This window comes from Panulirus ornatus, chromosome 43 (assembly GCF_036320965.1).
Source record: "Panulirus ornatus isolate Po-2019 chromosome 43, ASM3632096v1, whole genome shotgun sequence".
In the NCBI taxonomy this organism is placed as follows: domain Eukaryota; kingdom Metazoa; phylum Arthropoda; class Malacostraca; order Decapoda; family Palinuridae; genus Panulirus; species Panulirus ornatus.
In genome coordinates this window covers 24,965,316-24,991,203 of record NC_092266.1, presented here as the reverse complement: position 1 = coordinate 24,991,203, position 25,888 = coordinate 24,965,316, and the positions used below count along the sequence as shown (strand labels likewise).

At 43.6% G+C, this 25,888-nt stretch overlaps 1 protein-coding gene across 5 annotated transcripts in view; it reads left to right on the top strand.

Moving 5' to 3' along the window:
• PDZ-GEF (PDZ domain-containing guanine nucleotide exchange factor) overlaps window positions 1-25,888 on the top strand; it is a 467,784-nt gene that overhangs the window by 191,464 nt on the left and 250,432 nt on the right. The gene's annotated exons all lie outside the window — the stretch shown is intronic.

The window sequence follows — 25,888 nt, the reverse complement described above, 5'->3', positions numbered from 1 at the left end:
CAAGGGCGTGTCTGACCTGACTCTCACCTCGATTGATAACGAGACGCGACTCTCGAAGCAGAACGATCCAGAATCGTGATGACGATAACTGTGAGGCAGGCAGCGGTCGACCTGTTCCCTCCTCCGCAGCACACACACCCCACCCATGTAGAACTCGGGAATGCTAATACCTTCCGCCTTTTTTTTTCCAACTCTTAAATCTAATCGAAAACATTTCCTGTTCTTGTTTCCCCGCGATTTGTTTTTCGTAGGAGCAGACATCCGCCTCCCCCCAAGGTGCAGGGGCTCCCAGCTGCTCCCCTCGGCTCTGAGCTTCCTCGCTCTTTCCTGCCCGCTCCTGAGCTTCCTGCTCTCTCTCCTCCTCCCTCGCTCTGATGAACTCCTTGCTCGCTCATACCTCCTTGCTTCTTCCTCCTCCTCCTTTTCTTTTACCTCCCTGCTCTCCTACTCGTAAGTACCTCCTTTCCTTCCTTTCCCCTTTACTCTTTATCTTCCTACTCTTGGCTTCAGTGCTGTCACCTCCCTGTTTTCTTTTACATGAATTACTTCTTTGTGATCTTCACTCACCTGTCTACTCCCTCATTCCGTAACTCTTACCTCCCCCACCCCCCTTCTACATCTCTGCCCCCTCCTCCCTTACTCTTACCTTCCCGTCTTTTATCCACCCAGTGTCACTTCCTTTTTTTTTTTCTTCCTCTCTCTATATTCCATATTCTTGTTGTCGTGGACCATCAAGTCTTCTTTGTGGTTTCAACATATATTCCCCTCCTGCTGAGTACGATCCTCCCTTGCTCTTTATCCTTCTCGCCTTCTCTGTATATTATTTTCCTCTTCTGTTTCATGTATATTTCTGTTTCAATCCTTGTTTTCTTCATTTCTTCATCATCTGTTCTGTATCCTCCTCCTCCTCCTCCTTGCCACTCCTTTGCCCCTCTCCTTCGTTTGTCTCCACCGTCGCATATTCTTTCTTTTCATCTCGTAATCTTATTCTCTTGGTTTGCTATCCCATATTATTATCCCAGTATATATTTTTTTCCTACAGTTCTTCCCAGTCATGTCCGTGCTCCGTTTTCAACGTTGTACCTTCTTCCAGTTCCTCTTCTTAAGCTCATTATCTTATTTAGCAATTTACTGAGTTTTTTCTGCTCTCGTCATTCACTCTGCTTAAAGTCCTCCCCTCGCTCTATTCCCCTGTGTTAATATTCCTCTTCCGCTGCATTTTTTTTTCTTGTCTCTGTTACCTCATTTGTAATCTTCCTTCTCCTTCTCTTCTTGTTTGCGTGATCCTTCCCTTTTATTGTGCGAGAGCCTCGCGTGCGAAAGTCATCTCCCTTGTGCGTGAGTCTTGTCTGTTGCGATAGCCACCTCTTGTGCGACATCCACTCTTCCCTTGTGCGACAGCAGCCTTCTCTTTCCTCCTGTGCGAGAGCCTCGTCTGCTCCTCCCCGCCTGTCCCACTTTACTCCGTGCTTCATGAACCCAACACTCCCAGGCGTCGCCGTACCTCACACCCTCACTCGTATCGTGTGATGAGCTGTGTTCCTGCAGCTATTGTTTCCTCTTTCGTCCACCCATGACCCCCACCCTTCATGGTGTCCCCTCTCCCCCACCTCCCTCACACCACAATTTTCCAAAATACGGTGGGTGGGTGCCGTTGGCCGACGAGGGTTGGTGGGGTCCTTTTGACCATAGGAACCCCAAGATATGGAATGAAGAAATAGACGTCTAGAGCCTCCAACAAGGTTATCACATTGCCTCTCCAGACTCTCCTTTTCTGTCCTCGCATTTATTCATTCCTCACAGACATTATTCTTTTTTTTCCATGCTATGCTGTCATCTAGTTAGAGAAATGGTCTCTCATGGAAATATAGTTGAACGTACAATGAATGACAGACACAGAAACAACGCAAGCTAAACGAGGCCAGTCGATGACGATGGCGTAACGCAAGCCCTTAAGAAACTATTGAATTTGCTGTTATCACGTACGAAAGTGATTCAACATGAAGGAAGGGAGGCGTAACGAAATATTTGCTCTGGCAGTTCGGAACACGGTACCTTAATGTGTACTTTTCCTCATTCTTCTGCCCTCATCTTGGCACTCACCTTGATCATATCCCACATTTAATTCGCCCATTGCCATGGCGTCATGCAACTCCACTTAACTGGTATGCCATTCATGAGCTCCTCCTGTCACCTCTCCATATCATTCCTTTTCGTCCTTAGTGTACGTGATCCATCTTCAAGTACGTGGTTTCTCCCTCCCCATCTTTACTACTCCCTAGCACTGACCACTCCCTGCTTCCACTCCCTAATCCTCCCTTACATTGCCCTATCACCTCATTACTCATATATCCATTATATCTCCACGAGTTTTTCGTGTATCCTCTTCCCCTCCACGAATCTCACTCATGTTATCCCCTTTCTCTCCAAGAATTTTACTCAGGGACCCCCTTTGCCTCACTCCAGCTTCGCCCAGCTTACCCCCTTCCGCCTCATCCCTTCGCTCGTCCACCTTCTCCTCTCTCTCGTATATATTCCGTCCTGAAAAGCGGCCTCGGTGTCCGCTGGCGACTGGCCCCAGAGGGAGGAACTTCTGAAGCCTCACATCTTTATTGGTTTCTTCCTCCATCCCTACATACAGAATGTTACTGGTAGTGAAGAACCGGGCCGAAGGAGGCTTATCCTTTACCTTTGGAGCCTTGCTCTTTAGTAGAGCCTTCTACTTTGCCACAGGAGCCCTCTCTACCACAGGAGCTATCTACCTTATCAGACGATCCTTCCACTTTACCAGGGAAACCTGTTCTTTTAGAGGACCCGTCAGCTATCTGTTCTATCGATAGAGAGAAAGGCTAGTGTCTTTGTCCCTCTTTTCTATACGTAATGTAGTACTGATTACAGGCATGAAGTCATCAGGTGTGATGGTCGTGATATCTATGACAGTCCATAGCACGCTGGACGACGCGACCCCTTGAGCACGACGGGACTACCCTTGTTCACGATGGCATGACCCTTGAGCGTGAGTACGGTAAGACCATCAGATATGATAGACTTCCCAATGGTTTGGTCTCATGAGGTCCTAGGCCAGGCCATCATGTCCAAGGGGTCGTATCGTCGTGCTCAGAGGTCGAACCGTCGTTGGTCAAGAGGTCGTGCTGTCGTTCTCAACGGGCCTTTCCGTCATGCCCAAGGGGGGTTAACGGATCAATAACTCTGCCATGGTCTCCAGTCGGTGAAGTGGCAGCTGTCGTCACAGATCATGTCGCCATATCTTGTTCTGTGCATTTTGACAGGTCTAATTGAGACGCAGTTGAGGAATAGAGGGTTTTTCTCTTCCTACTCCTTCCTTTCCTCCTCCTCCTCCTCCTCCTCCTCATCCTCTCCTCCTCCTCCTCCTCCTCTCTCTTCTTCTTCTTCTTCTTCTTCTTCTTCTTCTGATGTGGAGATACTGTGTAGGAGCGAGTGCGTTCGAAGAGGCAACAGCTGTGGCCGTGGTCTAGGTAGGGTGTGGATGGGTGTGTGTGTAGCGTGACCTGTGACCTGAGTGGTGACCTCGGTCGGCCTGAGGCGTCGTCATCCTCCCTTGACCTGATCTGAGTCCGATTTCCGCGATGAAGACTGTTGTGGGTCATCTGTTTGTCGTGATGTTGTTGTTTGTGGTCGCGCGGTGTTGTACGGAACATACGAGTTATAACGCTTAGCCTGATGGCCACCAGGGGATACACAAATGGACGCTGTTAGTGATTAAAGCCTTTCGACGGGGGAAAGGAAAATAGGAGCTTCGTGGGTCTCTTTCCCTACGGTGAATTACGCGGTCTTCGATATCAGTTGCATGTGCATCATTAAGCTCCCGTTTAATGTGTAACCTGTCCCCACCAAGCGCAGGCATGTAGGTGTCTCGGTGCATTGTGGTTGCATTGGCTCAGTGTGAAGTATGTTGGCGTAATTGTGAAAGCGATGGTGGTGTGTAGGTGTCTTGACGCCGTGTGTGTGTGTGTGTGTGTGTGTGTGTGTGTGTGTGTTTAGCAGAGCCTGTATGCAGTATGGGGAACGTCTTTGCTTCCGAGTCTCCCCCTCGGCTGTTTCCGTTGGTGATGACCTGACGTACAGACAACCTAGCGGGTTCGCTGCATCCTGCCAGGATCCAGCCAGGATGTGTGGGGGAGAGATGTAGGCCTACGGGGTGCGGGCGACCTCCAACAGCCAAGCTGATCAGACGAGCAGCGCGACAGCTTGGTCCCGCACCAAGCTGTCGGGGTAAGAAGACCTCCGAAACCTTCTTAAGGTATACGTAATGTAAGGTTAGGTCTCCGACTGAGTTTTGATGGTGGAAGACCCCCGAAAGCATCTTAAGGTAAGGTCAGATCTCAGACTGAGGTGTGAAGGTAGAAGACCTCCGACACCATCGTAAAGTGTGAAGACGGTAGGGCTCCAGACCAAGCTGTTAAGTACGGTAGACCTGAACCATCTTAAGGTATACCTGAGAATGAGTTTTGCGACTTTACCTCAGATGTTCAGTCGGCAGTTGGTTGGTTGTCTGTCTGTGTCTGTGTAGCGAGCACTTGAACAATCAAAGTGAAGATGTTTGACATGTTCCTCAGACCAGAGTCGTGTGTGTTTGTAGGGCTGGTGAGGGCGGTCGTGGTGTAGCTGGTAACATAACACGAAATCATTGTGCATTATCGTAGATGATAAGGAGAAACGCATGGCGCTTTGACGAACAAGGAGACGCCCTTCGCTAGCCGGCGTCAGATAATATCAGGATTATGTACGTCGTCGAATGTAGAGGAGACGCCCTCACTGGCTGACGCTAGGAAACAAAAAGGAGAAAAAAAAAGAATTGCCTAATTTACAGGAATCGCCCTTACTGTGCGACGTAAGATATCGAGGAGGACAAAAGTACGTCGCCTTAGGTTGTGGAGACTCCCTCCCTGGCCGGCGTCAGGTCATGAAGAGGACAGAATAAAGCACGTCACCTGACCCATAGGAGAGGAAGCCCTCACTATCCCTGACCGCGTAGGAGACGTCTTCCACGTTCTCCCCTGCGCTTTGAAGCGTCGCAAACACGTCTCGCTCACGACGTGTCTTGCTCCCTCCCTGAATATTATGTACACGATATTGAAAACGGAAAGAAATATGCTGCTACGCTTTTGGTCCTTTACGAGCGAGAGAGCTACCCGCGCCTCCAAAGGGGTATCATCTTTTTTTATATTAATGCCGTCATTAAAATTGATGATGATGTTAGTGGTTGTCTGGTTTGATGCGTGTAAGCGAGACCTTCACACGGCAAGGAATGACGGAAGACGAGAGTCATGTGTTGGTCGCTGGATGAATAGTTTTGTAGAGGGTCTGCCTGCTGGACCGGGTAGGAGGAGGAGGAGGTAATACTACTTGCAAGCGAAACCTGGAGAAGCTTGGCGAGTAATTTGTTCGCCTCGAGGACGATTTATCAGATGATGCGCGTGGTGTTTTGGGGGTGTCGTCTGGTACGTGTTCAGGAGGCGTGGCGGGACGAGTGATGAGAACGACGATAAGCACTGATTGCCGATGGTGTTTTGATGGCTCGCATACTGAGAAGTGTAGCTCGTACTTGTTGGTTGCTGGTGATGAAGACGGCCGGCCAGCTTATGCTTAACGTCCTATTCAAAAAAAAAAAAAAAAATGGTCAGATGGGACTTGCACATGACGTGGGGATCTCAAGGTGATGCGGGTCTTTTTGCGTCAGAGGGTCGTGTCGGGGGGACAGAATTCCTCAGCCAGACGGGTTTCATGTCAGGAGGGATGATGAAGGAGAGTCGGTGGTTTGCGGTCTGAAAGAAGGCCTGAAGGGGCAGGGGTTATGAGAGGACCGGCAGCAGGGATTGGAGGATAAAAGGATTGGCGCCTCCGGCTGGAGAGGATTGTGCTGGGGGGGATTAGGAGGGCAGAATGTATGATTGGGTCACTGGGAGGCTGTAGCGTGCAGGGCTTAGGCAGAAGCTTATGTCTATATGGTCAGGTGAGTCGACACTGGCTTGATGGATATAGGAAGAAAACTACATATACTTCTTGTATGTTGTTAGGCACTGCACACTAGTGTTGACTGAAGAGCTTTTGTTGGGGGCAAACCAAGCAGCGTCACAAGGTAGATGGATACAGCAAGGTAAACACTGCTGTAAAGTATACGTTGATCATGTGTTCGACAGTATGAAGTATAGTGTTCCAAACTTAGGTAAGTCGAGCTTTCACTTCCTTTTTTTGTTCAAAGTACGTAAGAATGTCTTGTCGACAATTTATTTTTTCTTGTGGATTGTCAGTTGAGTGGTTCACTGGAGGAGTGAAGTGTATATTTTTTTTTTGGGGGGGTTGATGTTATGCAAATGACGTGGTGTAGTTGGGAGATGAGGACATCTCATGTGCGAGTGAAGGGGGCGGAGGTGGGTTGGTGGCAGTGCAGTCAGCTGGTATGAAGGAGGAGGAAGAGGAGGAGAAGGAGGGGAGAGGACGCTACCTGTGTTGTGGTGTTGATGATTTGTGTTGGCCAACCTGAGCTTGGTAACTAGCAGGTGTCAGCTGGCACTGTGTGTCGCTATGATAACCAGCCTTGGTGAAGGTTGGTTTCGAAGCGTATCATGTGTTGTAATGCTGGTCCGTGGGCCTGAGGTTGCTCTACTCTCGATCTTGTTCTTGTGTTGCCCTACTGTGGGTATTTAGAATGAATGTTATGACCTGTAAGGAAGTGCAGTATTTTTCTTCCCCCATGAAGGGCTACAAGAAGTAGTGGGCGTTCAGTGGCGTGTGTGGGTGTCGGAATTTCCCCTCCCAACTTTGTTGATCACATAGTCCAGAGTAATCGCTGCCGAGAGCTTTTTGATGCTGACGTAATTAGTTTTGAAGTTGTTAAAAGAACAGATAAACAAGTTTTTTTTTTTTTCTTTTTTCCGGGCTCACGGTCTTGTTGAGTCTAAACCTTGCGTGTGTGTTTTTTTTTCCTCCGCAGATGTCCGTAATGGGCGGCCTGTACAGGTCATGGGGGGGTGGGGCGTCAGGGTAATGGAGAACTGATTGCATCTAGGCGGGTTTCGTGGTTCCTGAGTAGGACCCTAGGTAGGACCCCTTCCGTGTTATAGATCCCCTTAGTTCATAAATAGCCAGAGTGATGGAAGGAGCTTCAGTTTAGTTTGGTCGTGTGAAGAACCTGGGGTGATGGAATATTAGAATAGCGGTGATTTGGTGTCTTATTATTCAAATGTCCTCGTGGAATATTCGTATGTTTCAGATGTGGCGTCGTGTTTGAATATCCTTGTGACGTTAACTAATGTATTTTTAAGCAAGGCGTCCAGCTCCCAAATACGATGGTAGGTGACTCAGGAGTGAAGTGGGGTCTCTCCTGAGATTGATACTTTGGATTATTATTATTATTATTATTATTATTATTATTATTATTATTATTATTATTGCTATTATTATTATTATTATTATTATTATTATTATTATTATTATTATTGCTATTATTGCTATTATTATTATTATTATTATTATTTTTATTATTATTATTATTATTATTATTATTATTATTATTATTATTATTATTATTATTATTGCTATTATTATTATTATTATTATTATTATTATTATTATTATTATTATATTGGTTCTTGGAAGGCTGAATAGTATGGGAGGATGTACCATTATTGTGAGCAATGTCTTCAGTTGTGGATGGTCACGTGAAATGATAGATACCCACTGGTTATGTACTTCATCATAGATGTTGATTTGTGTTGATGGTGTTGATCCTTGCCTCTTATTACCGGCAGTTTATGCAAAGCTGTGTCAGAACTTGTTAACCATAACGGTGACTTTGGTCACGCTGGTCGAATAGCCCTCTTTTGATTATCCGTCGGGGCAGTTGATATCAGCCTGTCAAACAGCCTCTCTCTTTCCCGGGAGTTCATGATACCTGTCAGCCAGTCACAACGTCCATAGTTGGCTCTTCGTATGTCCTGGGGCATCGACCAGTCATCAGTCTTATCGTTGTGAGTCTGTGGTGTACAGTCGGGCGGTCCTCCTAGCGCTCTTGACTGGTCGACCCACTTGACCTGTGACCTCGCTGGGACTTTCATTAGTAAAGGAGAGGAAAGGTGGATGAGTTGGGAGTTGTAGTCTGGAGAATGATTGTGGGTGCGGGGAGGGAGAGGGAGCTGTAAGGATGGGGGGGGAAATGAGACATCAGTGTTGTCCAGCTTGCGGCCCCGGAAGTGGTTAAGCTCTGGTCTAGGGAGGAGTTTCTGTGGTCAAAACCTTAAAATTCGTGTAATTAGTCGAATAATTAGCATATTACTATAATTATAATTAATATTAAGTATGTAATTAAGCGCTTAATTTTACGAATTGCAGTCTTTTGACTCGATATCCTTGGATTTTTCTTGATTTTTTTGAAAAAATAGATTTTCCTCAAAATTTCAGCATAGATGCTTTTACCTCTGCTGAATAAGAACCTGTGGTCAAAACCTTAAAATTCGTGTAATTAGTCGAATAATTAGCATATTACTATAATTATAATTAATATTAAGTATGTAATTAAGCGCTTAATTTTACGAAATGCAGTCTTTTGACTCGATATCCTTAATCACCACATAGAGTAGCACTTATCCCCAGATTTTCATTAAAATCTGAACAAGTTGAAAATCTGTGCCAAATATTATCCAAGGCTATAGCCTTGGATTTTTCTTGATTTTTTTGAAAAAATAGATTTTCCTCAAAATTTCAGCATAGATGGTTTTACCTCTGCTGAATAAGAATCTGTGGTCAAAACCTTAAAATTCGTGCAATTAGTCGAGTAATTATTATAATATATTTATATTTAATATTAAGTATGTAATTAAGCGCTTAATTTTACGAAATGCAGTCTATTGACTCGATATCCGTAATCACCATATAGAATAGCAGTGATAACCAGATTTGCATTAAAATCTGAACAAGTTGAAAATCTGAGCCAAATATTATCCAAGAATTTTTCTTGACTTTTTTGAAAAAATAGATTTTCCTCAGAATTACAGCATAGATGCGTTTACCTCTGCTGAATAAGAATCCGTGGTCAAAACCTTAAAATTCCTGCAATTAGTGGAGTAATTAGCATATTAATATAATTATGATTAATATTTAGTATGTAATTAAGTACTTAATTTTATGAAATGCAGTCTTTTGACTCGATATCCTTAATCATCACATAAAGTCGCACTTATCCCCAGATTTTCATTAAAATCTGAAGAAGTTGAAAATCTGAGCCAAATATTAATTAGCCTTGGATTTTTCTTGATTTTTTTGAAAAAATAGATTTTCCTCAAAATTTCAGCATAGATGCTTTCACCTCTGCTGAATAAGACCCTGTGGTCAAAACCTTAGAATTCGTGCAATTAGTCGAATAATTGTCATAATTGTAATTAATATTAATTATGTAATTAAGCGCTTACTTTTACGAAATGCAGTCTTTTGACTCGATATCCGTAATCACCATATACAATAGCAGTGATAACCAGATTTTCATTAAAATCTGAACAAGTTGAAAATCTGAGACAAATATTATCCAAGCCTAGGATTTTTCTTGATTTTTCTGAAAAAATAGATTTTCCTCAAAATTTCAGCATAGATGCTTTTACCTCTGCTGAATAAGAATCTGTGGTCAAAACCTTAAAATTCGTGCAATTAGTGGAGTAATTAGCATATTAATATAATTATAATTAATATTTAGTATGTAATTAAGTACTTGATATTACGAAATGCAGTCTATTGACTCGATATCCTTAATCACCACATAGAGTAGCACTTATACCCAGATTTTCATTAAAATCTGAACAAGTTGAAAATCTGAGCATAACATTATCCCAGGCTATAGCCTAGGAATTTTCTTGATTTTTTGAGAAATGGATTTTCCTCAAAATTTCAGCATAGATGGTTTTACCTCTGTGGAATAAGAACCTGTGGTCAAAACCTTAAAATTCGTGTAATTAGTCGAATAATTAGCATACTAATATAATTATAATTAATATTAAGTGTGTAATTAAGCGCTTAATTTTACGAAATGCAGTCTTTTGACTCGATATCCGTAATCACCATATAGAATAGCAGAGATAACCAGATTTTCATTAAAATCTGAACAAGTTGAAAATCTGAGCATAATATTATCCCAGGCCTTGGATTTTTCTTGATTTTTTGTGAAAAAATAGATTTTCCTCAAAATTTCAGCAAAGATGCTTTTCCCTCTGCTGAATAAGAACCTGTGGTCAAAACCTTAGAATTCGAGTAATTAGTCGAATAATTAGCATATTAATATAATTATAATATTGGGTGTGTAATTAAGCGCTTAATTTTACGAGATGCAGTCTTTTGACTCGATATCCGTAATTACCATATAGAATAGCAGAGATAACCAGATTTTCATTAAAACCTGAACAAGTTGAAAATCTGAGCCAAATATTATCCAAATATTATCTAAATATTATCCTTGGATTTTTCTTGATTTTTTTGAAAAAATAGATTTTCCTCAAAATTTCAGCATAGATGCTTTTACCTCTGCTGAATAAGAATCTCTGGTCAGAACCTTAAAATTCGTGCAATTATTCGGGTAATTATCATAATATAACTATGATTAATTTTAATTATGTAATTAAGCGCTTAATAGATTTTCCTGAAAATTTCAGCATAAATGCTTTTACCTCTGCTGAATAAGAACCTGTTGTCAAAACCTTAAAATTCGTGTAATTAGTCAAATAATTAGCATATTAATATAATTATAATTAATATTAAGTGTGTAGTTAAGCGGTTAATTTTACGAAATGCAGTCTTTTGACTCTATATCCGTAATCTCCATATAGAATACCACTAATGACCAGATTTTCATTAAAATCTGAACAAGTTGAAAATCTGAGGCAAATATTATCCTGGGATTTTTCTTGATTTTTTTGAAAAAATAGATTTTCCTCAAAATTTCAGCATAGATCCTTTTACCTCTGCTGAATAAGAACCTGTGGTCAAAACCTTAAAATTCTTGTAATTAGTCGAATGATTAGCATAATATAATTATAATTAATATTAAGTGTGTAATTAAGCGGTTAATTTTACGAAATGCAGTCTTTTGACTCGATATCCTTAATCTCCATATAGAATACCACTAATGACCAGAATTTCATTAAAATCTGAACAAGTTGAAAATCTGAGGCAAATATTATCCTGGGATTTTTCTTGATTTTTTTGAAAAAATAGATTTTCCTCAAAATTTCAGCATAGATCCTTTTACCTCTGCTAAATAGGAATCTGTGGTCAAAACCTTAAAATTCGTGCAATTACTCGATTAGTTATCATATTGAATGTAATTATAATTAATATTATAAATGGAATTAAGCGCTTAATTGTACGAAATACAGTCTTTTGACTCGAAATCCTTAATCACCATATAGAGTAGCACTTATCTCCAGATTTTCATTAACATCTGAACAAGTTGAAAATCTGAGCCAAATATTATCCAAGGCTATAGTATAGCCTTGGATTTTTCGTGATATTTTTGAAAAAATAGATTTTCCTCAAAATTTTAGCATAGATGGTTTTACCTCTGCTGAATAAGAATCTGTGGTCAAAACCTTAAAATTCGTGCAATTAGTGAAGTAATTATCATAATATAATTTTAATTAATATTTAGTATGTAATTAAGTACTTAATTTTACGAAATGCAGTCTTTTGACTCGATATCCTTAATCACCACATAGAGTAGCACTTATCCCCAGATTTTCATTAACATCTGAACAAGTTGAAAATCTGAGCCAAATATTATCCTAGGCCTTGGATTTTTCGTGATATTTTTGAAAAAATAGATTTTCCTCAAAATTTCAGCATAGATTCTTTTACCTCTGCTGAATAAGAATCTCTGGTCAAAACCTTGAAATTCGTGTAATTAGTCGAGTAATTATCATATAATTATAATTAATATTAAGTATGTAATTAAGCGCTTAATTTTACGAAATGCAGTCTTTTGACTCGATATCCTTAATCACCACATAGTGTAGCACTTATACCCAGATTTTCTTTAAAATCTGAACAAGTTGAAAATCTGAGGTAAATATTTTTCTTGATTTTTTTGAAAAATAGATTTTTCTCAAAATTTCAGCATAGATGCTTTTACCTCTGCTGAATAAGAACCTGTGGTCAAAACCTTAAAATTCGTGTAATTAGTCGAATAATTAGCATATTAATATGATTATAATTAATATTAAGTGTGTAATTAAGTGGTAAATTTTACGAAATGCAGTCTTTTGAATCGATATCCTTAATCACCTTATAGAATACCACTAATGACCAGAATTTCATTAAAATCTGAACAAGTTGAAAATCTGAGGCAAATATTATCCTAGGATTTTTCTTGATTTTTTGAAAAAATAGATTTTCCTCAAAATTTCAGCATAGATCCTTTTACCTCTGCTGAATAGGAATCTGTGGTCAAAACCTTAAAATTCGTGCAATTACTCGAATAATTATCATATTAAATATAATTATAATTAATATTATAAATGGAATTAAGCGCTTAATTTTACGAAATACAGTCTTTTGACTCGAAATCCTTAATCACCATATAGAGTAGCACTTATCCCCAGATTTTCATTAACATCTGAACAAGTTGAAAATCTTAGCCATAGCCTTGGGTTTTTCGTGATATTTTTGAAAAAATAGATTTTCCTCAAAGTTTCAGCATAGATCATTTTACCTCTGCTGAATAAGAATCTCTGGTCAAATCTTAAAATTCGTGTAATTAGTCGAGTAATTATCATATAATTATAATTAATATTAAGTTTGTAATTAAGCGCTTAATTTTACGAAATTCAGTCTTTTGACTCGATATCCGTAATCACCATATAGAGTAGCACTTATCCCCAGATTTTCACTAACATCTGAACAAGTTGAAAATCTGAGCCAAATATTATCCAAGGCTATAACCTTGGATTTTTTATTTTTTTTTTAAAAAATAGATTTTCCTCAAAATTTTAGCATAGATGGTTTTACCTCTGCTGAATAAGAATCTGTGGTCAAAACCTTAAAATTCGTGCAATTAGTGAAGTAATTATCATAATATAATTTTAATATTTAGTATGTAATTAAGTACTTAATTTTACGAAATGCAGTCTTTTGACTCGATATCCTTAATCACCACATAGAGTAGCACTTATACCCAGATTTTCTTTAAAATCTGAACAAGTTGAAAATCTGAGGTAAATATTATCCAAGGCCTGGGACTTTTCTTGATTTTTTTGAAAAATAGATTTTTCTCAAAATTTCAGCATAGATGCTTTTACCTCTGCTGAATAAGAACCTGTGGTCAAAACCTTAAAATTCGTGTAATTAGTCGAATAATTAGCATATTAATATAATTATAATTAATATTGTGTAATTAAGCGGTTAATTTTACGAAATGCAGTCTTTTGACTCTATATCCGTAATCTCCATATAGAATACCACTAATGACCAGAATTTCATTAAAATCTGAACAAGTTGAAAATCTAAGGCAAATATTATCCTGGGATTTTTCTTGATTTTTTTGAAAAAATAGATTTTCCTCAAAATTTCAGCATAGATCCTTTTACCTCTGCTAAATAGGAATCTGTGGTCAAAACCTTAAAATTCGTGCAATTACTCGAGTAATTATCATATTAAATATAATTATAATGAATATTATAAATGGAATTAAGCGCTTAATTTTACGAAATGCAGTCTTTTGACTCGAAATCCTTAATCACCACATAGAGTAGCACTTATCCCCAGATTTTGATTAAAATCTGAACAAGTTGAAAATCTGAGCCAAATATTATCCAAGGCCTTGGATTTTTCTTGATTTTCACGTACATTGGGAGAGGACGAGGAAAGGCTTGGGTTGCGATAGGAGGCTGGAGGGAGAACCAGCAAATCACCTGAGCGAGAATGACAAGTGAGTAATGTGGGAGACTGTTCTTTTTCTCGGATGATATGGCAAGAATACGTGAGTGAGCCCCACATCCGCTTGCAGTGTCTTCATGCAGTACATAAGATGAATGGGTGCATGATACCCCAGACCTCCATGCACTGTTCCCACCCCCCTGGCTTCCATACACGTTTTCCAGACCATGCATGGTCCCCTGGCCTCCATGCACAGTCCTCAGACCTCCGTGCACGGTTCCCTTCCCCCTGACTTCCATACACGGTTTCCAGACCATGCATGGTTCCCAGGCCTACATGCACAGTCCTCAGACCTCCATGCACGGTTCCCAGACCAGTGACTGTCCCCACACCTCTCAGTGCACGGTCCCTAGACACCGTTCCCAGGCCTTCACTGAGGCATGTGCTAAAAATGGTGAGGTAAGTGGCCGCGTGGTTGATGGATTATGCAAGAGGCATTACGCCAGCCATCCCCCCCCCTCTACTGCTCCAGCTGCCGCGCCCCTGCTCTCCATCTTCGTCATTGTGTAATCATCATCCCCTGGTGATAGGACACGCTGCAGCCACCTGGCATTGTAGGCTAATCTCCAGTACTTGAGGGCTTAACCAGCAGTTGACCTAGATTGTGGCCAAGGGGTTCTTCTATACTGAGCACGATCCACTCCTGTCCGAGAGCCTCTCGTGAGACCCGGCCCATCGCACCACTTATCGTTGTTTCCGCTTGGGTCCACCCATGGCCTGCCTGGGTGCCTGGTGTTGATTGCTGCACGATGGTGGCGAATGCTACTCTCGGTTATTGCTGCCAAGAATGTAAGGTAAGCTCTCCGTCTCGTCTGTGTGCCACGACCAGTTCTCTACGTCATGGACTGTAATAATGATTGGAAAGTCCCGAAGACTTCCCGTTTTTCACAGTTGTTTTTAGAGGCTGTGTTGAGCTTTTTCTCTAACTTCAATTATCGTAACCTCTCCTATCTTATATCTTAGCCTAGCCTACAAAAACGTCGAGGGGGGGAGGGGGAAATCTTGGGATGATGCAGAATATTGTCACTTGGGATATGTGCGTTTTCGTCAAACTGGCTTGTAATTTATTTTGAATTGTAATTTAAAACCTTGTTTATAATCATTTGTTTTCGGAGATAAGTATTTATTTTCGTAGGGGGGAAGAGCATCATATTGTGCTGGTAAGGCAGCTGTGTATTGAAGGCTCGGGTTGCGGAGGGGCGTCCTTCTGACACACATCAACTGCCCTACATTGTCGATGGAGTTGTGAGACGAGAGTTCCTCTTAGAAAGGAGGCAGCAAGACCTTCCTCCTTAATGTATAATTGAGTAGTAACAACGACAGACAACTTTACTGCAACCCTCAGCGTTGGCCATGTTGAGGGTTGGCTAATTCAGTATCTGCTTCTTTTCTTCCACAACTAGACTTTGGAACTCTTTCCTGCCTTTTGTTTTTTCGACTAAAAGTCTAGTTTTGCATGAAGCATCTTTTGCCGATCACTTGAAGAACAGGTGGCTCTGATTTTTTTTTTTATACCCGTCAAGCACGGCCATGTTGATGTGGACAGCTGTGATCGTTTTTCTTTTGTTTTTTTTAAAGTTGTAACTTTTGATTGATTATTCGTACAAGCGCGAAAGTAAGCTGATTAACTTTCCGACTTTTACCACATACGTGAGGTTGTGATACCTTCCACTATCAAGACCAGCTTCTTAGATGACCCAGTGGCGTGTGCTTTTGTATTCCTCTTTTATGCCTCTGATAATCAGATGACATCCACTATCAGATATAGCAGGACCTAAGAACCTGACACATTCTTGACATTCAAGAGTTGTTTGAACGACGGCAAAATGTTTGAGGTTCCAGAATGTAATCAGAGAACGGATGGCAGTTGATAGGCTTTAAGGTGGGCCTCCCCAAGAAAAGCCAGTCGGTCAACCACGGAACATTGCTTGGACCCCCATTTTCCTTCCTTTCTCATATTGGGTTTTGGAAAAAAATAAAATGAAAGAACACGAATGTTGACTACTTTCAGTTCTTCGGGGAGTACTCAGTTGAGTAGCTTGTTAGTATTATAAAAACAAGGATGATGAGTTCACGACAGACATCGCATTTAGTTCCCCAGTGAGGCTCCGACATCAGCAGTGTTGTGGGGTGGCAGTGGTGAGAATCCACGTACCTCATGGAAGAAATGATGGACCATAAGAAAAACTTAGTTCAAGGACGCAGTCATGCCTCGCCATGACCAGGAGGGGATGAGCGAAAGATGTGAGAGACGTGTGGCTGAGGAGCAGGTCTTCCCTCCTCAGCACGGTAACGCAACGATCGTGTCAGCGAGGAAGATTATTGGATGAATACTGAAGCCCTCAGGAGCCAGGAGACGCCTAGCCAGCGATGATTGATCAAAGCTCCTGTAATCTGGCGGCCCTTGATGCAGTGTTGTTGCATTCTGATTACTCTTTAAAAAAAGAAACCGGCGAAGTTACTGAGGTAGAAAACGAGCAACGATCAGTCATTGTGCCTTGCATCGATCGAGTCAAGTCTTCTGTCACAAGAGGACCCAGTGGTTTGTGTCACCCTCCTCCCGTTCTTCAACTGGTTCACGTCATAACCTGTGTCGTGACAATTTTTCTGATGGACTGCTGCTCGTCAACGGGCAAGACGTGGTGGGGTAGGGGGACGGCGCGAGGCACAGAGTGGCCTCCATACCATCAGGTGATCGTCTGATGTCTCATAATGACGTAATGGTCTCGACGAACGATCGGACGATGGCAATTGACGACACCGTTCAGCAAGCGCTTGATCAACCCGTGGCCAACGAACGTATCGTCAGTAATAGAGATCAGGTGACCGTAAATAACGGGTCACACCCGCCGGCGTCGCGTGACGGTCCCCTCCACGAATGACTGCCTGGTACGGAGACTAGTTCAGCTGGTCGTGTGTGACGTCATGAAGGATCAGCTGACCGCAGGTGATACCGTAGTGGTCACAAGATCAGGTTTGATGAGGGAGGGTAGTGAGGCACTGCTTGCCACACCTCACCCTACCACGTTCAGCCCGCCTTTGTAACCTGCCGTCATCGTCCCTCTGGAATAACTTAGGATTCTCACTCCACGGCTCGAACTAGTACCAGCAGCCTTTGCCCATGGCAAGTTCGTGGCGACTCTGCCTGCACGAAGATTACAGGACGCAACCCTGGGGTCTTAACGTGCATGACTTCGTCAGTAGAACTCGGGAAAACTAAAGACACAACTTCGATGGTACCTTAGGAGTAAATGAACCGACGTCAGCAGCTTTAACCGCAGAAGATGGTGGTGGTTTATAAGGCATGGCTTGTACACCAGGAAGTACATGGTCGACACCATGAACCTGTAGACCTTGATGGTCTGTCAGGCCTCCACGTCTTTTCCGAGGCTTCCACCGTCAGATGGAGGGAGCGCCATAGAGTGTCAGTAGAATTTGAGAAAGAAAAAAATTGATCACTTCAAGGTGTATCAGACTAGCCAGAGGGCCACTACCTGTAGAAGGAATAGGGACCTACAGGTAGAAACAGCGTGGTAGACCAGGCCCTCGCCAGGAAAGCTGGGTTACAGGAGTAAAGATAGAACCGAATCACAGGGTTCCACACCATTCATCATCTGTTTGTAATTTCCCAGATTTTTTTTTTTTATTGAGTGATATGTATACAGACCAGCCGGTGATTCAGGCACCCCTCGTGTGTTTCGGTGATTCATGCTTTTGTGGTGTGTGCGTGTCGGTGATTCAGGCACCCCTCGTGTGTAACTGGTTTGAAGTGATTCAGGGTCTCCTTGTATTAGGGCGATTCAAGCACCCCTTGTAGGTGTCGGGGATTCATTACCCCTGGTGTATGTGTCGATGATTCAGGCACCCCTGGTGTGCGTCGATGATTCAGGCTCTCCTACAGGGATTCAGGCACCCCTGGTGTGTCTCGATGATTCAGGCACTCATACAGTGTGGCGGTGATTCAGGCATCCCTGATGTGGATGTGTATGTGTCGCTGTCATGGAGGCAGGAATGGCGGTGGAGGAGGGCAGGTGACTCCCCTAAGCGGACGTGACGTCAGGAGAAGCGCGTCCTTGCATCGTCAGCAGTAGACGGCAGTTTCTCGCCCTCGCCTCCACTGCCGCCATCACCACCCAGCGTCATCACCACCATCGCTTGGGGACGTCCTTCCTTGAACGACTTCTGTCCACGAGGGGTCGCTGCTCAGAAAACACCCAAACCACCCAACATACTATAGAAATACAAGTATGTTGCTGGACGCGAAAGAACCATCATAATGAAAGATACTGAAAGGCTTATTCCCTAGCGTGCATACAAAGATTATTTCTATCTGAAATGGCGTATGTGATGTCTTTATTGTAGAAGTTCCATTAATTACAGCTTTGAATTCTTGAACACTTGATATATTGCTTTACTTCAGATAACTTAATTCTTTCGTTTTGAAATGAAATTCGATACAGCCCCTTTTGGTCGTCGTGCTTTTTAGGGTACATCACACGAATACCTTACCACAGTTCAAGTACCGTGTAGCTACAGCAATACGGGGAAAACATTAGGTGACCACACACGTACTGGGGTTAGACTTTTCATCCTGCGTCTATTTTTTCCTCAAGCACGTATCATTCCGTTGATGGCACCTTCTAGAGACACTACGAGCATATAGATATCGTAACCACCAAACGTGGAGCTTTGCTCCTCCCATGTGGCAAGCGATTGCAACACCAGAACATGGCAGGTACTGCAGCGTAGCTTCAAATGCTCCTTAGTCAGTTACATTCGAGTCCTCAAGAATGGAAGTTACGGAGGTAGAGTTTTTATGCACTGCTGTTCTTGAGAGCCGAGAAAGTGAATGAACAGTCATTCCTTCAGTTCGGCCAACAATGGCCACTTTCATTTCTTCCATGTGAAGGTTAGTCCATTTCTGAATGATTGTGGTGTGATAGCTGTTTTGTAGGTGCCTGAAGATATCATAGGAACTGTTTTATAGTTTTCTGATGGTTGGTTGGTCTTCACTGCGGATTGGGATGACCATTAGAGATATGGATCAGTGGGTTCAGGTTTAGTCTCGGCGTTCCATGTTGAAGATTTACAACTAAGTTGAAGGTAGTTTGAGCAGTTACAGCCGCCGTATGTCGTCTTCTGTTACAGTCCTGTTGAAATGGTTTTGCGAGACTCCTTAAAACCGCAAGCATTGAAAAATTGGTTCGGTGGTCAGCGGTGTCAAGTTTCTACTTTCATATCGCTGTTGCTGTATTTATGAAAATACTTCAGTTTTCGATTGGAACGTTGACCGTAGTGCGGTCTCAGAGCTTCGTCAGCAGAACCCTATTATTTGAATTTCACCCCAGACATCGAATAAACTTGGTAGAGAGGACTTTGACTACTTGAGTTGTTCAAGATGTTCTCTTAATACCCTTGACAGCTCGGTGGTACTGTGTTCCCCTGTGTGTGATCTGGGACATCCACCACTTGCTTGCACCTGTGTACAGAATACTTGGGGGAGTGGGCCCTTAAGCCCACCTCTGTAACATATCTCGTATATGATATGTGTACATTTCTTAGACATAAGCACTGACCAATCCTGTAACGTGCTTGTGTCTTGTACATAAAGGGGGCCCTTAGTACATTTCAGTAACCAGCCTCTTATTTTACGTATACATGTTGATTGCCTGTAATGTCTTGCCCCTCACCATAACGTGTGGGAGTGGGAAATGTGTAATTAGCCAACTAATAACTACCAAGGTTAATAATGCATGTGGGAAGAATTCGTATGTTCCTCAAAGACAACAGTTCACACCTAGTGTCCTTGACATTGGTGAAAACTGAAAGTCTTAGATTTAGTAAGTTGTCGATGATTGGATGACACCTGCTGGATGGCAGGGACATACCCGAGGAAGTGCATCATTACCACGGCCAGGGCTTTGTCGCAGGGTATACTTGTGAGGAAGTGCAGCGAGGCGGAGGGCGGGAAAGGTGGCGAGGTTAATACGGTTGGGTCATACAGCGAGGGGGAAGTGGTGCAGCCGGCAGGGGCGGCTTAGCGTGGGTGATGTTGGAGGCGTTTGGGTGACATGTGCAAGTGCGTGTGGTGGAATAGCTGGTCTGGATGACTGGCTGTGTAGAAGGCGTAAGTCTGTAACTGTCTTCATAGGGGCTGTGAACTTGATCCATTTTGGGCGGGATCGCTCCAAAACATCGAGAACTCTCGTGGGTGATTGGTGGGAATGCTAGACCCTGCGCTGGTATTGGCTTCATGTATACCTCTTTGTGTGTGTGTGGGTTTGTGGGCGTGGGAGTGTCATTTGAGGTATTAACCAAGTCGGATCCACTTGCCTGACGATCGTGGGAACTGGTTGGGACGGGAGAAACGAGTTGGCCGCAGCGGAAGGCTAAACTTGATATAGCCTGATGTGAAGAAGTCGCTTCACTGTGTCGTGCGCGGGAGAGAGCCCTCCCTTCCTCCCTCCCTCCCTCCCTCGGTAATTTTCGAGCCCTTGCTTGTCGAGTCCGGCGAGGAGGTCCGGTTCTCGAGATGTGGAACAAGGGTGCGGATGACGGGCTCAAGTGCTACCCGCGTCTTGCTCCACCACGGGGAATAAGAGGGATCAGTGTAGGTAGGTATGTAGGTGAGTGTCTGTCTCGTCCCGTCTTCCTGCTGGTGTGTGTGTGTGTGTGTGTGTGTGTGTGTGTGTGGATTTCGTCGGTACCTGCTTGTGCATATTGGAAGGAACCTTTTACACTCGCTGGGCCACACGACGAGAGACAGTGAAAGATTGTGTGTGTGTGTGTGTGTGTGTGTGTCTTCACAATATGTTATTACATTGTAATGCATTATAGGAGGGAATTTTACATTCTGGGTCCTACGAGTCTAGTGTATGTATAGTTATGTATTTGTAGTCACCTGATATGGGTGTGCGTGTGTTGTTTCCTTACCTCCCAGTGTATATAAACCCTTGGCAGTTTTATCGCCGTGTTCGGAGGTCACACCGTCATGCAGTGGGAACACAGCCTGGCTCCGTGTAACTTTCCCGCTCCTCTTGCTGCCTCGCCAGGTGTCGTGTTCCTTCTTGATGGCCCTCACCGCTTGCTGGTAGCGCAGCATGCTTAGCCTTCTTCTTAGACCTTGTGGTGTGGTGTGGTAGACCCTCGAAGAAGGTAAAGCTCGGGTTGTAGCGAGAACGACAAACCCCGGCGGGTGGGTAGGAGGAGATGGTTGGAGGGATGTGACCAGGGGTTGTGTTAGGTCTCGATGATGAGGACTTGGCAAATCAAGCGAAGTGCTTGATACTGGAGGAGGACTGGGACAGGTCTGGCTCTCTGGCTGACCTTGGCGCCTCACTTACACTTGTGAAGTGAGTGTGCTTGTGTGTGTGTGTGTGTGTGTGTGTGTGTGTGTGTGTGTGATTATTATTGGTGTTCACTGTTTGTGTTTTACAGGGAGGGAGTTTTATATTCGTGTTGCCTCGTCTCTTAACCTTGCATATATGTACGTTCTCTTCACTGGTATGTACACACACACACACACACACACACACACACACACACACACACACACACACACACACACACATACACACACACACACTACCCGTTTATCAACCAGCCTTGGAGGGAGGATGAACTCATGGGTTGGTGTAGGCCCACTGCCACGCCCAGGGTTCCAACCCAAATGGGCCCAACCTCGACCATGCCTATTTCTCTCTCTCTCTCTCTCTCTCTCTCTCTCTCTCTATATATATATATATATATATATATATATATATATATATATATATATATATATATATATATATATATATATATAAATATAAGATGTTTGTCTTATGGGATACTACTGAAAAACTTGGTTTTAAAACTAATAAAACCTAAAATTATTGTAACATGGCTATGCTACTTATATTGTCTCTTTAATCAGACTTTTGTGGGAGTAGGGTTGGATGATGGGTGATGATAGGTTAACATCTGGATGAACGGAGGGGAGGAGCGTCAGTGATCGAAGTCTTCAGATCTTCGACAGTCGTCTAAAAGAAGTTTTCAAGAATTTCATCCCCCCAAAGATCAGTCATCAAAGCTGTACAACCCGAGGAATATCTGTGAAAAGTCTGTCGCTGCTGGCTTGGTGCAAGGTAATTGCAAAGGGTTAAAGTGAACGGCTTCGAAGTGTCAGAACCGACGACAGCGTAGCGAAAGTGTGCGGCACGATCGCTCGTAGTCCTGAAACGTCTGTGCGTATCGACTTTCCCTGCATGTTGGAATCCACAAAAAGCAGCGTCACGAAAATGATTATATTCGGAGATTTGAGGAGTGCAACTTTGTCCAAAAGTCAGATGTTAAGATCTGTTGAAAACCAGTGTACATTTTTCTTTCTGTTGGCAAGGATCGTTTAACTGTACAGTTTTCATAGTAGAATGTAAAATTGTTTTTTCTATCATTTTGCTACCCCCAACATATGAGTGGAAAGTCTATTTTGAATCATTGTATATAACTTTTATCCCGCGATGTATTTCTTTCCAGTCTCCTCATTTCAGCAAAGGTACACAAATACACGGGCATTAGTAATCATGGTGTATAGTAATTTTTTTCGAGAAGATGTATAAGAGGACATTGTCGAATGCTTTTTTGATTTCTATTGCTACTAGCACTGTGCGGGAGGGGGTGGGGTGTTGTGGTCGGTTGAATGCTAGTTTTGCAGGGTGCCTGAAAAGACCGGACGCAAAAGCCATAGTTCACATTGTAACTGTATTTTACCGATTGTTCATATCCCACGTCATGAACTTGTACACACACACACCCATGGTTACTCCGTTCTCATGGGTTATGTGCATTCGATTTCATGGTATGCGTTGTGAATCTTTGCTGAACTGAAGGTTGAGGTGTGAAGTCCCTCTTTCGAGTCAGGACCTTTAGAGGTTAACCCCATATACCCCAGTGCGTCTGCCTCCCACACCACCCCTCCAAGCTTCCCGTCCTCTTAGCTAATGGTCGTGTGGGATTCAAAGCTCTCTTTGAGGTACTTCTCCCCTCCCTCCCTTCACCCTTCATCAAAATATACTCGATATTTTGGAGCTTTGAAAGGAAAACAACTCCCTGGTGTCTCTCTCGTAAGATCCGCATAGTAACCCTCAGGGTCTTAACCTGCAATCTGTTGGGGTTTATAGCTCTCTTTACTGTCGTGTTGACGAATGTTTTAGCGTGTTTGAGGGTGTGCACCGCATGACGAAGAGATGTGTGGCACGTTATACCAAAGTCATATAGTCTAAAGTGGTAGACAAGGGGTGAAGGGCAGCCACACCGTATAGGCCCAACATATTAGATGGTGACATTAGGGCTCAGCACCCTTCGTCTGCTTCCACCCCGTGCAGAGGAAGGGTGCAAGGTGTTCGTTGCTACAGTCGTGTGCAGTGCCGACTGTATAAGTGGGAGAATTACGTTGCCGAGTTGGGAAGTTGCCTTGCTGAAGTTTTAGGAGTGTTGGATGTGTCTGTGGTGGTAAGTGGTGTGGAGAAGGGGAGCTTGTGTTGCCGGGTGGTTGATATTTTTCAGGTTTCAGATGAGGGAAGTGTCCTGCCGACACATACAGGTGTCTGTGTATTGTCCAGAGCTTCTGGAAAGATAATAGTTGTTTGGATAATGTGGAAGAGACTCGTGTGTGTGTGTGTGGCGCTGAGGGAGAAGTAGTAGTAGTTTTGTGGGTAATGTGGAGTATAGTCTGGAGTGTGTGTGTAAGCGTGGTACCGGGAAAGGAAGCGCCGTGTATGTGTGGTGTATGTGTGTGGCGCTGAGGAGGAAGTGGTTCATGGTACGGCACGTGACATTTCCACGCCTGCCGCCCTGGCCCACGTTATTACAAGTGGGGTGAAAGTAGACAAGATTTTTCCACGATAGCTTCGTCATTACTTTTTAAACCGTTCGTTAAGCCTTCTCATTATTCTCGTGCGTGTAGCTATTGCCCCCCCCCCCAAAAAAAAAAAAAAAGAAAAAAGAAAGGAAAAGGCATTCTCACTCTATGCAGTCTCCGACGCTGCGGGCACGAGACGTGCGCCCTGAAGACACAATGTTCTTCGCTGAAGAAGGCGTTGGCCTTGTGGCCGGTTTTCATAGGCGGCATGTAGAGTCGCCTAATGTGCTAAAGGAGTGGGAGGGAAATCCGGACTCTCTGAGGAGAAGTATCTCACGACAGTTCTTCATATTCAAGAAGTATCAATGAAGCGTGTTAGAAGTGCTAGTGCGAGCGGTGGATGGCTTGTGTCTTTAGGAAGCGGTGGGCCTGCGCAGCTGGCTTAGGCTGGGTAGAACACCAAGTCCTTTCAGTACGGCGTGATGGTTATCAGGTGTGGGAAGTACCGATGACAACACTCGTACCTAAGGCCGTCTGGAACTCGTCTCCGTCCACACATCTAGGTCTGGCTTCGGTCTTGGCCCTCACAGCTGGGTCTGGCAGCAATCTTATCACGTTGCCCCTTTGATCACAGCCTCATTGCGCACCTCATCATCCCCTCCCCACACATACACAAACCGGCTGGTGGATGAAACTTGTCCAGAACTTTTTTTTCCTAGTGTCTCCAGACCATCCAGGATGTGGTGGTTGTAATGCCCCACGGGCCGCGACCTGTCAAGCTTGACAGAGCAGAGGAACAACACGATACCTTGGTTCCACACCCAACCTGGAATGTAAGCATTATTTTGGCTGATCGCATTTGAAATACGTTCTACGAGGTTTGTCTTGAAAGCTGTAGACCAGATGCGATATGTTTTCCATCGGTATTCATCCGGTCTTTTGAGCTTGGACTGTGGAAGGTATGGCAGCCTTTGGGGCATGGTCCCTGGATTGTGGAAGCCATGGCAGCTTTTATAAGATGGTCCCTGGATTGTGAAAGCCATGGCAGCTTTTATAAGATGGTCCCTGGATTGTGCAAGGCACAGCTTTTGGAAGGTGGTCCCAAGATTATCAAAGACAGGGCAGTCTTTAGAAGATGGCCCCCGGATTGCGAAAGAAGCCTTTAGAATATGGTTCTTGAATTATGAAAGCCGACATCCTTTGGAAGATGGTCTATGGATTTTGAAAGACATGATTACTGTTTGAAGATGGTCCCTGGACTGTGGAAGACAAAACTGCCTTGTGGAAGATGGTCTTTGAATTGTGAAGGACGCTGCAGCCTTTGAAAGATAATCCTTGGATTATGAAAGACATGGTGACCTTTGGGAGATGGTGGTCCTTAGAAAGATTCCAAAGACTAGGGAAGACGTTGGTCCATGAACCACAAAAGAGTATGCGAGCCCTTGAGGGAAGTTCCTCAGGATTACGTGAAAAGACAGTATTGCCGTGAAGGATAGCCCGTCGATGGTCGTGACGGCATATCGTTGGGCCTAGAGTCCCCTGATAGTCATGGATGGCGTGGCGTTGAACGTCGCGCCCCGGGCGGTTCCCACGCTTGGAGGTCAGTCACGCCACCTTTGACCTCACGGCTGCCAGCGCCGGGTGACCCCAGTCCTGCCATGACCCGGCGCAACGCCCCTTTGTTAACCCCGTCACGATCAGCCAGTGGTATAGCGTTGGTATGTGGTGAATGTAATTATAACCCAACGCGAGTAAGGGAACCTCCTCCTAGCTTGCTTGTGAAATCTAAGAGAACGTTATTGTTGTTGTGGGAGAGTGTTGTAGTATTTGCCCTACTAGCCAGCCCCTCGCATTTTCTTTTATCATTAGTGAGCGATAGTATGCCGGTCAGAAGTGCTAATGATGATAAGAACATATATATCTAATAGGGGGAGAGGCTAAAGATACCACCATTAATTAATACCTAAAAAAGAACCGAGTATTATGACATTATTCATTGTGCTTAAAGAAATAGTCACTGCACTTTTAAAGGAACAGAGTATAATGACCAGGTCATCTTGCTCCGCTGATGGATTCATTAACCAGTGATGAGTATTG